General features: G+C 38.8%; 1 protein-coding gene across 2 annotated transcripts in view; it reads right to left on the bottom strand.

Annotated features, from left to right (window-relative positions):
• grm5b (glutamate receptor, metabotropic 5b) overlaps positions 1-13907 on the bottom strand; it is a 678909-nt gene that overhangs the window by 642801 nt on the left and 22201 nt on the right. The window contains exon 1 of one of the 2 annotated variants that reach the window (XM_048533155.2): positions 3943-4483. The exons of the other annotated variant lie outside the window; for it this stretch is intronic. The gene's annotated coding sequence lies outside the window, so the exon portion shown is untranslated. Of the gene's footprint in view, positions 1-3942; positions 4484-13907 lie in introns of those variants that run through there. 2 annotated transcript variants of the gene reach the window in all.

Raw genomic sequence — 13907 nt, 5'->3', positions numbered from 1 at the left:
AAGGATTACAGCCAGTACTTTGGTATTTTAAAGTGTGTACGTTAACGTTCGGAGACGATACTTAAGCGACCCTTTCACGAGGAACTAACTTGATCCGAATTAAAACAAGAAAGTGAAGATCTCGCCGATTTTTACCACATTGAGAATTTTCTTGGAGTTAAAACAGCAGGGACACACAGATTCTAATCGTTTCTAATGTTGATTATTTGCTTGGGCGTTTCAAGAAATTTATCTTGATTTGTAAGACGAAATAATGATTGTACCCGAACATTCTTATCTGTGTGCCTTTATGGATATTGAGTTTTTCCACTGTGAATGCGCTCCATCTGACTTATAAAATGAACAACTTCTACTTGTTTATTCAAATACTTTCATTTGGTGTTAACCTCCATTGGAATCGAACCTTTTATACTCCACAAAACCAACATATCGTGATATGTAGGATTAATTATTGCGTATTTACATTATGAAACACTTGATACCGATTTCGATTTACATAGCCGAGTTTCATCGCCTTAATTCAAATATTGGGCAGCACATCCTGCCTCTCGAATTTAAAACATTTGGTGGGTGGTACTTGCAAAATTACATAATTTTATTGTTCATACTGCTTGTAAACAAGTATATTTGCTGTCAAATGCTGGAGATACGGAGAAATAATGGTTCGAGTTTTTGCCATAATTAATAGGTATGATAAATATATTTCCTGGCGAATTTGCTAATTATTCGCAAACTTACAAAGTCATTCACAGTAAACAAATACCATGTTACAAACGTACAGACACAAAGAAAGAAGACAAGGAAATCTGCTTTGACCACTAAATGATCTGATTCTACATATTATTTAAAGAGCAAGTTAATGACTAAGCCTAAAAAAGAACTAAGAGTGCAAATGCTTAATTGTTGCTTAGATTTTGCCGTCAACTTTCCATTTAATTATTGGTCATTATTCCTGTAACCTGCTGTGTGGAAATGTGAGAATCAACAACCCTTACCCATCACATTACACCAGGCAATTAAACCATAACTGATGCTACAAAGTGCACAACACCCACATGGGGACTTATAAGGAGTCTTTACTGACACACAAACATAGATAGAAGAAAGAGTTTGTATAATGCCTTCAATCTAATAAAATGCCCCAAAGCATTCCACAGAGGAGACATTAAAGAACAACCATAATAAGGAGTTACTCAGATAGCTGACCAAAATGTAGGTTAGAGAGATAGATCTCAAGGAATGTTTTAAAGGATGAAAGGCCCAGAGAGGGAAAACAGGCTTCGGGATCATACAACTGAAGGCATAGCCACCAATGGCAAGCCAATTAATCTCAAGAAGAGCACAAGTCCAGAGTTGCAGTAACCCCTTTCTACAGGTATGTTGGTACAGATTACAGAGAGAATGGATGGGTGTTGGTGAGGCTGTAGAAATTATTGAAAACAAGAGTGGGAGTTTCCAAAGAGTTAGAAGCTGATGCTCCCCAGCAAATACAGGATAAATGGATGGGCAGAATTTCATGTGAGTTTGAATATACTTGCAAAAGTTTTAGATGAGTTCAGGTATATGAAGATATGGAAGTCAGGAGGACAGCCACAGAAGAATTGAAATAGTTATGTGCTAACAAAAACATAAAACTGGTTCTATTTGAGTGAGATTTGAAGATGCACAATGTCATAAATATGGAAGTGGGTTGACTTTTGTTCAAAGCAGGTACAATATGTGATTGAAAGCTAAACACAGAGTAAAGCTGGATACTAAGGTTACAAGCCTCAGATCATTAGTAGAAAATGGGATTGAGTTGCTGACTGGGCAATGCAGACTTCTGGATTGAAAACCCAAGACAATAGCTTTGGTCTTCACAACATTTAGTTGGAGAAAATGATTGTTCATCCAGGACTGAATATTAACCTAGTAAATCAAAGGTAGATTGAGTGTTGAGGTGTGTGTTAGAAATCTTGAGGTTAATGTAAATTTGGAACCTGATGAGTTTTCCAATGCTGTCACGAGGAGAGCATATAGAGGAAATAAGTAATAAAAAGAGGAAGCAAAGGATATATTCTTGGCAGGCTCTGAAATACAGAGCATGAGCAGAAAGAGAAGCCATTGCAGATGCTTCCCTGAGTGTAACTGGATGCTTAAGAAGGGAACTTGGCGAGAACAGTCTCAACAAGCTGTGATGGAAGAGTGCCAAGGACCTGGAGTATGATGTTGTGCTTCATCCTGTTAAACAATGCATGCGGGTCAAGAAGGGAGTCAAAACAGTAAGCATTGTTACCGTCTCACGGGATGCCATTTTAATCTGATAAGTGTACTTTAAATTCTTTAAGACGATGGAAACCTGATTGAAGTGGTTCAGACATGGTAATTAGGAGATGAGCACGAATTAAGAGCCTATATGTGACATTGGTACATGTATAAGATTGACATATTTAGCACACAGAAGGACGAACATTCGAACCAAAAAGTGCTACATCCAAAAGGCATATTATATAAGCACTGGCACGCAATGTCTTTCTCTTTCTCTGACGTGCTTGCTTGACTGGACATTGGCAACACACAAACACCGAGACCTAAGCGTACGGTTTGAAGCAGAGAGGATATTCAGCTGCTTCATGAACAGAAGTACTGTCATCTAGAGTCAGGTGCGCGCGCACACACACACGGAGACAAAACGTAAAGATCGTTACAAACAGACAGTAGTAGCGCGTCCAAGACTTGGGTAAATGAAAACGGCCAAGTACAGACAGTTTCTCACAAATACACATGCTAACTATTTCGGTTAAAACCGTAAAATTTACAATGATGCTCGAATGAAATAGTAGAGACTCGCTGAACATCATTAAGTGCCGGAACTCTGAGCAGAAAATGCGGGAAACACCCTGCCAATTAGAAAGCATCCATGCAGGAAGGCGGTAAAATGATGGTTTCAGGTAACTGTCTCCACACATGCTGCCCGACCTGCTGGGGGTTTACACCATTATCTGTGATTTCTATTTCTAACCTGTGGAATCTCGGCTGAGTAGTGAAAGAAGTGGAGATTAAAAACAAAAGCAGCAGCTCGAGTACAGGCTGGTGACACTGATGTGACACTGTGCCTTTATTGCTTTACAAGATGACTCCTCACTCATCTTTTGCTGTCGTAGCTCTTCCAGGATGCGTCTGCCCTGTGTTATGAACTCGGATTCTTATGTAAGGTCATTTTTAGTTGCTTTGGTATAAATTGTAGCAACATCTAGAGGACAATATTCTTTACAACATTGGTGAAAAAAAGTGTTAACGTCTGTAGGCGATAGTCGCTTTGGATAACTAACACGTCTATTGTCATTGCTAGTTTTGCGCTGAGTTGAAATTGAATTCCATTGTGTATTTTCCCTTTGAACTGAAAACATATACTGGAGCCATTGAAACAACCACTCTGAAAGAGCAGAAAGAGCGGGTATACAACGACAAGCCCATATCACTATTCAATGGTTGCTGTTCCGACTTATCCAGACTTCGCGAGGCGACGAGCGACAAGCAAATCATTACTTTCATTCATCGTAGACAAATTTGTTAAAATATTATCCTTCCACACCATGGTGACTGATACCTGCTCCTAAAGACTGAAAGCAACCGGAAGCCGTGTAGCGGCACGCGTTTGTCTTTCATTGCGGCTTGGCAGTAAATTTCTGTCAATGTCCGATCTTCTGGGCTGCTACTTTTGACCAAAGGTATGCGCTTTAGACTGGAACCTTGCAAAGGGAAGGCTGACTTGCTCCCAGGCAGTATTTTGGCACATTGATTACAGTAACAGATTTCGGGTTTGATCTTGGAATTTCATAATGCATTTCATATTCTCAATCTTTGAAATAACAAAAGCGCATGACTCCCCATTTCCTAAAAATGAAAACAAAAGCCACAAGGAACCATATCAAAGACGAAGAAAAGCTTGAAAGAACATACCGGTTTCCTTAAGGTGGTCCCTTCGGATAAATCTGGTTGATCCAGCAGATTGTGTGAAGATTGCTCGCTCTCGAATTAGGACTATCCAGTCTTCACCATGGCAACCAATAAATGCAACAGCAAAGATTGTGGTCAATTTGCTCCATTTATAGCAAATGTAATTGTGACTTGTTTCGAAGACGTTATTGCATGCATGCAATAACTAATTAGATTCATTTGTTAGAAGAACACCATTGTGAGGGATTCCAACATGTTGAAGAATGTGGATTTTCCTTTAGTTCACGTTGCCTTTGACTGAGTGAGGAGAGAGTTTAAACTGCTGCTAAGGTTGGCAGATTGCGTGGAGGGGATTGCGTGTACCAAATTAGAAAGGGATTGAATAGTTGGGGTTGTCTGTGTGAAACGGAATGGAGTAGTAGAGACAGGAAAACCACGAGAAAAGACTAGTTAGATTTGTGTCGGATAAACGCTTAGTGTGCTCTGACGTTACGGCCATACCAGCAGATCAGCACATGATAAGAACGTGAGACGAAACACACAAAACAGAAATGGTAATTGCTGATGTTTGTTAAATAGATGGTAAACCGGAGGCAGGGAATGGGTGAAGGGAAAGCAATTTATCGATGGAAGAGTACAGTCCTCCCGCATATTACACAAGGAAAGTTCGTTACATAACAACGAACGATAACTGCACATATGTCATCATAATTTACACTCTGAATCAATGTGTGTGGGGCAATCATTTCTGGAGAAATGCGCTTGATAAACATATGCGTGATTAAAAACGTTGAGAGCACCATAGCAGTACACGCACAGAAGTCAATTTAGCCTATTGCGTGTCTATTCATTCTCCTAAATGTTTTCGAAACAACCTGTTCAGAGATGTAACGACACGCCTCTGGAACAGGTGGGACTTGATCTTCTGCTTCAGAGGTCGGGAGACCACCACTGAACCATGACGGCTCGCTTGATTCTTCTAGGTAATCCAAAACTAACAAATATTTTTAACTATCTCTAGTTCAAAACTTGAAAATTTGGTTAAATATCTTTTTTTAAAAATCTCCAGATTATCATTTTATATTCCATTGGACAATTGTCCAATTTCTCTTCCATGCAGCTAACCCTATCATTTATTCAAGAAATCCTAGACATTTCGCAACCTTGTCTAACATGGTGACTGACCCCATTAATCACCCTTCCTTAGTGATCTAAGAACCCCACTGAAAAACTCTGCCTACTCCTGACCTGATGACCCTTCCCTGATCAGGTTTACTCCCACAGACCATGCTACTAATCCCCTTTGACTGGTCCCAACTGTCCCTATCTGACTACTCCACAACCTGACCCTTCAAACTACCTCATGACAACTAGCGATATATTATTCCCTCATAAATTTACTACCCAACATATAGACCAGATATTTTTAAAAAACTATCCTGAAGTATCCTCCCTTCTCCTGATTCTGTTATGCTTTAAATCAAGCTTCCAGCACTGTGTTCCACATTTTTCTAAAAACTGAGATCAGAAGAAATTCATAATGGCATTACAGCTTGGGACAATCTTCATTAGCATGTACCAGCAGCTTTGTGTGGTAACAGTTATCTCAAGGGAGGAGAGCAGATGAATAAGAGACTTAAGACTTGAAAGAGTAAATTAGTTACAGGGAGAAAGGTGTGTGGGTGTGTATAAAGTAATAAGATCTGGGACAGCGAGGAGTGAGAGAGAGAAGAACCATGTCTGAGGAATGATTGTGATGGTGGGGGTGTGGGGATGGGGAGAAAGGGGAGATCAGTCAAGGTAAGAAAGAGAATGAGGCCTAAAAAGGATGGCATCTACACGTGAGTCCATCTCAAGCTGCTGGCTGGTAGATTTCCCATATGCCTTTGATTTCAGCAAAAGCACAGATAGTGACATCAGACAGTGTCCTTTACAATGCATAGAACTGAGGGCCACTAAACCTGCAAGTTAAACATTGTTCTAAAGAGTGGTCAGAACAACATTGGACACTAACATGAACATTCAATGAGGAGTGAACAAAAAGTACACATCACCTTCTCATCAACAATAAACAAAATGTCTTTAACTTCCCTGTAACCACCAATGCATACCAGGCATGCCAACATATGTTAGCTGTCTGACTAAACTAATGGCAACCAATAGCAATGACAAAGATTAATAAAACAAAGCCAATTAAATATTTACAAGCGAAATTTAAATTTGAAATACACTTTCCACCTTTGTGTGATGTTGGACCAGGAAGTTGTGCTGTCTGTCCAGAAGGCCTGCCTACAGCTGCTACATTATCAGCTGATGGTGAAGTTCAGGAGTATCTCCATTCCTGAAAATCTTTTCCTATTACATGATCGTACCTGTCTCCCATTCATTCTGCCAGCACTTTATATTTTAATTATAATCATGTCAGAACAAGCAAAAAGCAAGCGATTAGAAGTGGGAGACTAAAAACACGCAGAGCTGTGATATTGGAAATCACAAACAAAAACAGAAATTGCTGAAACATCTCAGCAGGACTGGCGGCATCTGTGGAGAGAAAACAGTTAATATTTTGGGCCCAGTGATCCTTCCTCAGAACCTTTCATAGCTAGGAAAGGTTGGCAAAATACTGGAGGTGAAGAGGGGTGATGTGAAGAGTGAATGATAGGAAGAGATTGAGTCTAGAGAGACAGAATGGGAGAGAGAACAGCAATTGGACAACATAATAAGTAATGGTCAGCCTGGGAGAATGAATAGCTGCTAATGGGGACCTTCCCTATCTTTCTGCTTTCTCTCAACTGATGTTGCCAGACCTGCTGAGAACAGGAATAGAGCTTACTTCATGTTCTAGCATTGGGAATAGCATTCTGTAGTTAAAATTTATGCCCTTAGAGTCTATTATTTCCAAACAGAGAAACCTCTTTCATTATTCCATAACTAGATTGCACCTCCCTCTCACTAAAACAAATCTGAATTTCTGTTAATTAAACCAAATGTTTACTCAGACAGATTTGAGTTAAAGTTACATATACTCCAGAGTTTGCCATAACACATTTGAATAGGTTGATTAAAAATATCTATCAACCATGCTGATGGTATAATGGTATTGTTACTGCACTAGTATTCCAGAAACTGGTTCAAATCACATCATGGCAAGTAAGGAGTTTGAATTTTTTTAAAATCTGGAATTAGAAGTCTAATGATGACCATAAAGCAATTGTCAATTTTCATAGAAATAAATCTAGTTCACTTTTGTCTTTTAAGCAAGGAAATCTGCAATCTCGAGCTGATCCAGCCTACATGTGAATTCAGAGCCATAGCAATGTGGTTGGCTCATAGCTGCCCTCTGAAATAGCAAAGCAAGCCATTCAATTGTATCAAATAGCTAAACTTTCTCAAAGGAATGAAACTGGATGGATCGCTTGGCATGAACCTAGAGCACCAGAAATAATAGCAGCAAACTCAGTCTGTTGACCCTGCAAACTTTTCACTAGCATCTGACGTCTAGTGCAAATATTTCGAGGCCTGTCTCAAGGACCAGTCAGGTAACAGTCTGAGATAGAGATAATCGTGGAATCATACCTCGCACATAATGTCTCAGACACTACCATCACCATCCTTGAGTATGTGCTATCCCATGGCACAACAGACCCAGCAAATGTGGAGCACGGTTAGAAGGGGAGTTGCCCTTGGAGTCCTCACATTGACTCATGAAGTATCATGGTATCGGCCTAATGTGGAAGTTCTAAAAAAGAGCCATCCTGGACTTCATATATTAACTCAGCTCCTCTTCCACGAATGCTGCTAGAGTTACTGAGTTTTTTGTTTGTATTGTTTGTATTTTACATTTCCAGCATCTGTAGTATTTTGCTTTTATCTGAATGTTAAAAATTGCTGAATTACATTCTGTACACAAAAAGCAGGACAAATCAATCTTGCCCAATTACTGACCCATCAACTACAGTTAGGGTTATTTGACCAGCATGGACACAATAGATCAAAGAACTGTTTTATATGCTATAGATCTCTTTCATTCTATTCCCAAGCATCAGTAAACTGATGGAAAGTGCTATCAAGAATCCTATCAAGCTGCATTTACTTAGCAATAACTGACTGATTGAATAGAAACAAAATATTGTGGATGCTGGGCATCTGAAACCAAAACAAAAAGTGTTGGAGAAACTCAGCAGATTTGGTGGCATCTGTGGGGACAAAAAGTACAGTTAACATTTCAAACATTTCAAATCTAGTGACCCTTCATCAGAACTAGTTAACACTGTTTTTCTTTCCACTTAAGCTGTCAGACCTGCTGAGTTTCTCTAGTGTTTTGTTTTTGTTCCTACTCATTGATGCTCACTTTAGGTCCTGTCAGGGCCACACATCTCCAGGCCTCTCTATAGTCTTGGTTCAATAATAGACAAAATATTTTAATTCCAGAGGTGACTGTTCTCGACATCAAGGCAGCGTTTGATTGGATGTGGTGTGAAGGAGTCCTAGCAAAAATACAGTAAATCAAAATAGAGAATCTCTCTCAATTGGTTGGAATTACACCAGCACATGTAAAGATTATTGTAGTTGCTGCAGGTCAGTTATAATAGTTCCAGAAAATCTCTGCAAGTGTTGCTCAGGGTAGTGTCCTAGGTCCAATCATCTTCAGTTGCTTCATCAAGGACTAATCTTCCATCACAAGATCAGAAGAGGTGATGTTCACTGATGATTACATTATGTTTAGCACCTTTTACAACTCCTCAGATATTGAAGCAGTGGATGTTCAAATGCACCAACTTTTGGACAATACCCAGGCTTGGGCTGAAAAGTGGAAAATAATACTTGCATCATACATGTGCCAGATAAGAGAGAATCTAACCAGCATCCCATGACACTCAATGACATTTCCATCACTGAATCCACACTAGCAACATCCTAGGGATTACAATTACCCAGACACTGAACTGGACTACCCAAATAAATACTGTGCTTACAAAAGCAGGTCAGAGTCTAGGAGTATAGTAATGTCTATCTCACCTCCTGTCTCTCCAGTGTCTGTCCATCATCTACAAGGCACAAGTCAGGAGTGTGCTGGAATACTCTTCATTTTCTGTATAACTGCAATTCCAACAAGAATCAAGAAGATTGACACCATCCAGTACAAAGCTGCCGACTTGATTGACACAGCATCCATAAAAACTCACTCAGTAGCGTTGTAGCAACAGTGAGTAATATTTACTATCTACAACCACTACAGAAATTCTCTAATCCTGATTAAACAGCACTTTCCAAACTCAAAAGTACTATCTAGAAAGACCATGGCAAAAAATAATTAATGAGGACACCACCCTCCTGCACACCCCTCTCCAAGCCACTCACTATCCTGGCTAGGAACTTTAGCGCCATTGTGCTATTTTCTCTGGGTCAAATTTCTGGAGCTCCCTTTCCTAACAGCATTTTGCATGTACCTACAGCAAATGGATTGCAGTGGTTCAAGAAGATAGCTTGTCTGCATGATTGAAAATCCATCAATACTCAAAAAGATTATTACCATCCAGGACAAAGCAATTTTCTTGATTGGTACACTCCACCAGGTTTGACATTCGCTCCCTTCTATCATTGATGTCGATCAAACACACTGTTGTAATTGTACATGATTCACTGCAGTACCCCACCAAGGCTTCTCCAGAGCACTCTCTGAACTCACAAACTTTTCTAGAAATAGGGTAATTATTGCAAAATAACAGGTTGCCTTGTTTAGATAGAGTTAAGTACATTTTCTTTCTCATTGAATGTTGTCTTTAGAATTGTCTTCCTCAAAAGGTAGTCAAAGCAGAGATGTTGAATATTCTTGGGGCAGAGGCAGACAGGCTATTGATAAGCAAGGTTTACAATAGGGCTAGGCGGGAATGTGCGTAATCAAATCGGCCAGAGTCTTATTAAATAGTAGAGCAGGCTCAAGGCACTGAGTGGTTCTGCTCCTGATTGGTAATGTTTGTGTCACCATTACAAACTAGATGATCAAGGGTAGTAGATGCATGGAAATATCACCTGCAAGATCCCTAAGTCATACACTTCCCTGACTCGAAACTTTATAATAACTCTTTCACCGTCATTGGGTCAGAATACTGGAATTCCTATTTTAACGACACAGAATGTATCAAATAAAAACCAAAAGAACTGTGAGTGCCATAAATCATGAGCAAAAACTGAAGTTGCTGGAAAAGGTCAGCAGGTCTAGCAGCATCCGTGAAGAAAAAAATCAGAGTTAACATTTTGGGTCCGGTGACCCTTCCTTAAGGGACCCGAAACGTTAACTGCGATTTTTTTCTTCACTGAATGTATCAATCTCACATTGTTTATTTTGCCTTCTCAAGGCAATTAGGAGTGGGCAATATGGGCTAGCCTAGTCAGGAATGCCTACATCCTAATACACAAGCAAAATTTTTTTTATTTTCATTCATTCATTGGATGAGGGTGTCACTAGCTAATTGCTTATTGTCCATCCCCAATTGCTCAGATGGTGGTTAATATTTAAAAGGCATCTGGATGTGCACTTGAATAGGAAAGGTTTAGGGGGATATAGGCCAAAAGGAACCAGATTAAATTTAGGATATCTGGTCAGCATGGATGAGTTGGGCCAAAGGGTCTGTGCAGCTCCATGACTCTAAGAGACAGACTAGGCAAGGATGGCAGATTTCCTTCTCTAAAGAGCATTAGCGAATCATATAGGTTTTTCTCAAATAATTGGCAATGGATTCACAGTCATTATTTACACACTTAACCTGTCGTGTTGGGATTAGAACCAAGGTCCCCAGAACATTACCTGGATCGCTGGATTAGCAGTCCAATCATAATACCACTAGGCCATTGTCTCCCTATCAAATTAACCCTCCGATTTGGACATCAAATAACCAAGAGAAACACAGTCGTTAAATTAATTATGCTTATTTTGTTCAAAAGTTTTAAACATTCCAAATTCACATGCTTCCTCTTTGTCCTACAATTAGAACAGAAAATACCAATTGAGAATATTGTTATTTTAATCAGACTTGCTAAAAATATAACTAACTCTCACACATTTTCAGTGAACTGTCAATTGATCTCTCAAAGATTTTGCTCCAACTTGAAGATTTTCTTCACTGGTGATTCAAGTAAAAATTGTGAGCCGACACTGATTTGACAAATATCTGATTCTGTTGTATTATACAAAAACTTAAATTACTTTTATTACATATGCATTTCTTTATGGAACCACCCACATCTCACCTTGCCCCTTACAGGCACCTTCTCTCCATTACTTTCAAACTCATTTTGATCATAGATTTTGGAGCATTTAATTTCATTGTTTTGAAAATAGTGTACGGTATTGAAAAGTAATCTAATTTTACCACCCTGGTTAAATTATGTTAGATTAATAAAGAATAACATTATGAAACTATCTACATTTTTACATTGATAATAGGATCAATGTTTTCACTCAAGCAATCAAAACATAAATCTTAATTTACCAAAGTATTTCCCTTCCTCTTATGATTGTAGAGGTAAAGACAATTCTGGATACAAGAAAGTCCACTCTGATGCACATTTCTGCATAGTTTTTAAAGCATCATCTGAATAAAGAGACTATTCTTAATGTAAATATCTTTCTTTTAAAGCTTTCCCTTTCCAATTGGACTCACCATAAATAAACTAGCTCATCAGCTACCTTTGAAACCTATCATTGAAGAACAAGGAAATTTCAAAGCAAGTTAATTTTTAAACAGATAAAACTAATAAATGATGTGATTTTTGCAAAACATATGCAAATACATTGTTTTCCATTGATCGTTACAGATCGGTACATTTCTATTAGTTATTTTTAAATGTGCATATTTTAAAGTGACGCCATTTGGTGTCACCCAGGCAACACTGTCTCTGAATGAAAGCACCATCTGGGATTAGATAGCATAATGGAATAATGCCAATTGGCAGCTTTACTGTTGGGAAAATTATGCTGCTATAAATAATAATGCTTAAAAAAAATCACAAAATAGACTTCAGTTGCACTTAATAGTAATCAAAAATCAATAACTAAAGGTAAATCAAGAATTGTAAAATGTTAATTTGGTTTATAAAACCCTACATAGATGTTGTTTAACTGTCATTATGTAGTCAATATTAGTTCTGTATCTAGTTTCCTCATGGTGGTTTTGGTGTTTGTGCTGATGACATATACATAGAGTTCCGGCTCAATGCTAGCTACTCTCGTGTACTTCTTCTGCTATAACCTTCTAAAAGATTGACAGCTGCCTCCTTCACACTGAAGAACATGGGCTCTGATTTGCTTCAGATCCAGCTAATCAGGTCTAATAGTCTACATGATTTGTAATTGTGCTGAATCTTGTAGCAAAATGTTTGGCAGCACAGTGGCACAGTGGTTAGCACTGCTGCCTCACAGCACCAGGGACCCAGGTTTGATTTCATCCTTGGGCAATTGTCTGTGTGGAGTTTCATATTCTCCCTGTGTCTGCATGGGTTTCCTCTGGGTGGTCCAGTTTCCTCCCACAGCCCAAAGATGTGCAAGCTAGGTGGATTGGCCATGCTAAATTGCCCATAGTTTTCAGGAATATGTAGATTAGGTGCATTATAAGGGGATGGCTCTGGGTAGGATGCTCTGAAGGTTCGTATGGACTTGTTGGGCCAAATGGCTCGTTTCCACACTGTAGGAATTCTATGGATTTCTATGAAAAAATGAGTTTTCTTGGTTGCCTGATGAAAAGGGTTACAGTGCTCAATCAATGGATTTCTTCGCAGAAATCAAACTATCAACAATGACAAGTGGAAGTGTGCTTCACAGAATATTTATACTTTCCACCAGCTTTTCCTGTCACTTTTGTTATCTGCCTGCCCCAATGTGGATGCCTTTGCAAAGTCAAAAAAATGAACCTTTTGAAGAATAGACCACAAATGACATCCGAACAATAAATTGTTGTTCCAGTTCACACAAAAATAAACAAACAGTTACATAAAGGCTTGTTCGTATTCTGTAAATAAAACTGCTGAAAGAAATTGCTACAAGAAAATAATAGGCATATCCACATTAATGATGATAGATCTTCTAAGGAAGCCACAGATCTAGATAAGTAACACAACAGATAATATATAATCACTAGATTCTTACTACATCCAGAAGGTCATATTTTATAAAATATCAAGGGCTACTGCTCTGACTTCATATCAATTGTATGTGCAATACATGAATGTAGTAATGGCCCCTTCAATCTACTTAGCCATTTATTAAGACAACGGCTGATCTGATTGCTTCACATTATTGCCTAGCCCTCATAATCTTTTACTTTTTATTTCCTTTATTCATTTAAGGGATGAGGGTGTCACTAGGCAGTATTAATTGCCCATCCCTAATTGTCATTTTGCTGCAGGTCTGGAGTCACACGTAGGCCAGATCAGGTAAAGATGGCAGTTTCCTTCCCTAAGGGACAATAGTGAGCCAGATGGGTTCTTCCCCCAACAATCAACAATGGATTCACAGTCATCATTAGATTCTTAATTCCAGATATTTATTGAACTCAAATTCCATTATCTGCCATGGCATGATTCAAACCTGGGTCCCCAGAGCATTATCTGGGTCATTAGATTAACAGTCCAGCAATATACTACTAGGCCATCACCCTCACCTTGCTTATCAAGAATCTGTCAACTCTGCTTCTAAATTAAATCACAGGCTTTGTTTTTAAAGAAGAAGTTCAAAAGATTCACAACACTGAGAAAAACAAAATATCTTCCATGACTGAAGTAGATGGCCATTTATTTTCAAGCAGTGATCTCTCGTTCTAGATTCTAGTACAAGAGGAAGCATCCTCTCTGCATCCATCCTGTCAATAACCTTCAGGATTTGTATGTTTCAATCAAGTCATCTTTTACAAAGAACTAAGAAAATTATAGTACAAGAAGAGGCCCTTGGCCCTCTGACCCTGCACCTTCAT

Source organism: Stegostoma tigrinum, chromosome 6 (genome assembly GCF_030684315.1).
Source record: "Stegostoma tigrinum isolate sSteTig4 chromosome 6, sSteTig4.hap1, whole genome shotgun sequence".
Lineage (NCBI taxonomy): Eukaryota > Metazoa > Chordata > Chondrichthyes > Orectolobiformes > Stegostomatidae > Stegostoma > Stegostoma tigrinum.
Note: the sequence above shows the minus strand (reverse complement) of the source record. Positions and strands in the feature narration are given on the sequence as shown.